We start from the raw sequence: 3,749 nt of genomic DNA, 5'->3' as shown, positions 1-3,749 counted from the left end.
TCTGACTACAAAATGATGTGCAAACCTGAAAAGAACGAATAAAGAGAGGAAATTTGTAGACATATGGTGGATGAGTTGCTATTATCAAGACACCAACAAAGTGAGACCCCAGTGTCAGGATAATAAAGTTAAGGGAATTCCTTCAGATTGCATCTGCCCGTCATTGTGATAGAAAGTGCAAATGTGTCCAAATCCCAAAATGAGGTGAAAACACACATGCAATGCACAAATGTTACAGAATGTATATTATATGCCAACCAGAAACATATATAAAAACAGTCAGTGACAATAATATAAACACCTATTTTTGGTTGGGCATTCATTAGGAGAGCCAGATCATTGGCAGGCAGCTGCAACTCATCATCATCTTCCCGAAGCCCATTAACATTTTTGACAGCACCAAACTGTGTTTGCCTAGTTCTTTTAAATATCCCCTCTTTCCTCTTGGCATTGGACAATTTGCACTTTCTCTCTAGAAGATGGACAGCTGCAATCTTTAAAAACTCCATTTTGACTGCATGGTCCGGACATGAGACCCAACTCCAATCTGTGTTCTCACTAAGGTGCTCTTGAACATTAGCTACTGCATTATTTTGGAGAAGTTGCTGCCAGTTGTTGTCGAAGGATTTGAATGCATGACTGAATGTCCTTAGCAATGAGTTTGATGGATAAAATGTAATAAATTGCTTCATATTATAATGTATTTTACTGAGAGTAAAACACAAATCTGTTGGTTTCTCCTTAGTGACAAGCACTCCTTGACAAACTGTGCATGATGAATTTTTTAAATAACTATTCAAAATTGCAGCACACATGAACGTTGAGACCTGCTTTGTCAAGGAGTGGAGATTTTCTGCTTCAGCAGGCACACCACGCCCCCTTAATAAGGTCTGATGGTGAGGGCTTGGGTCCTGTGATGAACAATTTGAGGAGAGCAAACAACGCATATCATTTAAAATATATGATCCATCATCTAGACAATTTTTGTCACGGGAAGAGCCCACAAATCTAGTAACCAAACAAGTTTTCAAGGCGCCAATAAATTGTTTGGGGGTCAGGTCAGTTCCTGACCCACAACACTGTCTAACACAACAAAATAAGTTTTCCAAGGCGTCTTGGTTAAGTTGTCTCAATTTTAAAACACCAACGTTTTTTGCTTTCAACTGATTCCACAGCCACTGCATTCCTTTTACTGTTTCAATCCAGCCTTTAATACAAGGAGGGACATGCACATCTCCAGTGCTTTTTCTGATGTACCTGAATTTCTCAAGACTTTTGATCATAGCTGGCCATTCCTTGTGATGGAGAGATGAAGCAGTGACATTGCACCGAGTTGGTTTCCCTTTTTTTTCGGACATGGAGGGTCCATTAGTCAGATCAAAATAGAAGTCAATTTTCCTGCACAGGTCTGCAGTGACCATGCAATCCTTCAACTTTTCACCATTGGACACTTTGTGAATTGTTTCAATGCTACCTGCAACAGAGGAGCTCAGTGTCTCAGCAGCAGTTTTTACTTTCATTTTTTGTTTTCCCTGAGGGTTTAAATGCCTATAGGTCAGAGAGCTCATTTTACAAAGGGACTCATCCAACTTGAAGTACTCAATTAAGTGGCACCAGTCTGCAACCTTGTCTTCTTCATATTTCAAGTAGCTTGTCAGCATATTGTTCCTCACATTTTTTAATATGTGAGGAACATCCCAGATATGAACCATTCTCTTACCATTTATGCTATAGAAGATGTCATCTGCTCCTGTTGACAACTTGAGTTCTGTCACAGCTCCTCGATTGGTTGGGCCCTGGTCAGAGACTGTGGCCAGAACATTCAGGCCACAATCACTTACAGCACGGACAACATCTTCTATAAGTAATTTAAGCACATCAGAGGGGCAGGTTTTATGAACGAAATAAAAGGCGATTGGTTGAGTCCACTTAGACCGTAAACCCTGAACCATGAAAACCAGGGCATGGTCAGCAACAAGGTGGGTTTTACCCCTATGCCCATAGTCCTCAAAACCTTTCATTTCCCCTGTTGAGTTGTTTAAAGATAAATTAGGAACCAGATAGATTTCATCAAATAAGATGCAGCAATTGCGGTCTTTAGGGTGCAACTTTTTTGCAGACCGTGTCAGGAGTGAAAGCAAGGGTTTAGAAATGCCAACCTCAAGTGGAATATCTTTCAACATATTTTTTAAGGTGGTTTCACAGGGCAAAATTAAATATTGCTGCAGATATCTATATGCTCTGGGACTTCTCTTGTACATCCCTAGGGCAAACAATTTGTCATTCAAATCCCAGGTCCTTCGCCTGGGCTTTTTCTGGAAATTCCGCAGCTCAGCTTTTAGAATTCTTCTGGCAGTCTTAGATACAAGCATCTCTTCCACCATGTCCACATGCCTTCTATTTGCAATTTTTGACAGGCTTGCACACCTCCTTTGACTCTGAGTTAACCTAATCCTGATGTCCTGTGCCATCCTGAGATATTGTTGGGCAGTCTTTGCAACCCTCTGGACTGGAGGAGGGGCAGCTTTGAAGCACTCTACCTGAGCGATGCTCTTCAGGGTGTTTCGTTTACGTTCTGGTGGGGGTACTCGCACTTTTGCCCCAGTCCTTTCTGGAGATCCTAAATCAAAATCAAAACAAAATGGTAAATAGGTGTGCTTAATTTTTCAAACTAAAAATAGCAGAGTACTCACTTCTAGTTCCTGAATTAGATGGATAAATACTTTCCAGCTCCACTCTAGGCACTTTAGGGTCTGGTGGAGCAAGTGTGAAAAGTGTGAAATCTAGTTCAATTGCATCATCATGAGGTCTTTTTTCTGCTGTCAACAGGAATAAGAGGGGAAAATTTTACCAAATTCAAGACTATTATAATTTGTAGAAGAAATATGACAATTACCCACCTGGTCTAGCAAGTTCGTGATCACTAGACTGAATTTCTGTAACAATTTCATTGGCAATTTCATTGGTGACTGCAACACACAAAATATATTGGCAGCCAATTTATTTATATCTCACCTTTTCTCCTAATGACAAAATTGAATAAAGTTTGAAGCAACCAACCAAACTTAGATTTATAAGCTGCCATAGCTTCATTTGACAAATGTGGGCCAGAGAATATTGAAGGGACAGCATGTCGGTGGAGCAGTACACGGCAACGGTTAGTGAACATTGCTTCTTCAAAGTGATTCTGACACAGATACCTGTTACGATGGAGGCTGGCAGGGTCTTCTTGTAGCAAGGAAACATTGCCACAAGGCTGAAGCCACTCGAATAAACTGAGAGAGAAAAGCCACAGGATATTGATTGTGCGAGACAGCCCCAGCAAAAATAATATCAGTCACAAATAAGATTTCCAGCAAAATGTTATTTTGACTGGCTTGCCATCAATAAGGTAACAGGTTAAGTATATTCACCGGTCAATTTGTGAGGGGAATTTAAACATAGGCAGCCCCTCCTTTGCCTTGGATATATACAAGCAGCCCTCCGCTGCACATGGCCGATCTTTTGGTGCCATGACAATGTCTTAAACTCAACGAAATCTTCTTTAAGCAAATACGGCTGCAGACGACTTAGCAGAAGCATCGTTCAAAATTTCTAGTCGCCATATTGGTCAGTGTTGTCTTTTCCCTCATAGTAGCGCGAAAATTTGTGTGTTTCTACCAAATGTCATACTCCATCTACAGAGCTCTAGATTTATTTTGAAAACAAGTTTCACATTTTAACCTGTTTAAAATTAAAAATCGCTCTTT

General features: G+C 40.4%; 1 protein-coding gene across 1 annotated transcript in view; it reads right to left on the bottom strand.

Annotated features, from left to right (window-relative positions):
- Positions 1–2,813, bottom strand: part of LOC113216320 (uncharacterized) — a 4,178-nt gene extending 1,365 nt beyond the window's left edge. Inside the window, exons 1-2 of the mRNA XM_026436068.2 lie at positions 2,694–2,813; positions 2,541–2,620 (exon numbers count right to left, since the gene is read on the bottom strand). The gene's annotated coding sequence lies outside the window, so the exon portion shown is untranslated. The remainder of the gene's footprint in view (positions 1–2,540; positions 2,621–2,693) is intronic.
- Positions 2,814–3,749: the final 936 nt, after the last annotated feature.

This window comes from Frankliniella occidentalis, unplaced genomic scaffold, assembly GCF_000697945.3.
Source record: "Frankliniella occidentalis isolate FOCC.00 unplaced genomic scaffold, Focc_3.1 Scaffold1914, whole genome shotgun sequence".
Lineage (NCBI taxonomy): Eukaryota > Metazoa > Arthropoda > Insecta > Thysanoptera > Thripidae > Frankliniella > Frankliniella occidentalis.
Note: the sequence above shows the minus strand (reverse complement) of the source record. Positions and strands in the feature narration are given on the sequence as shown.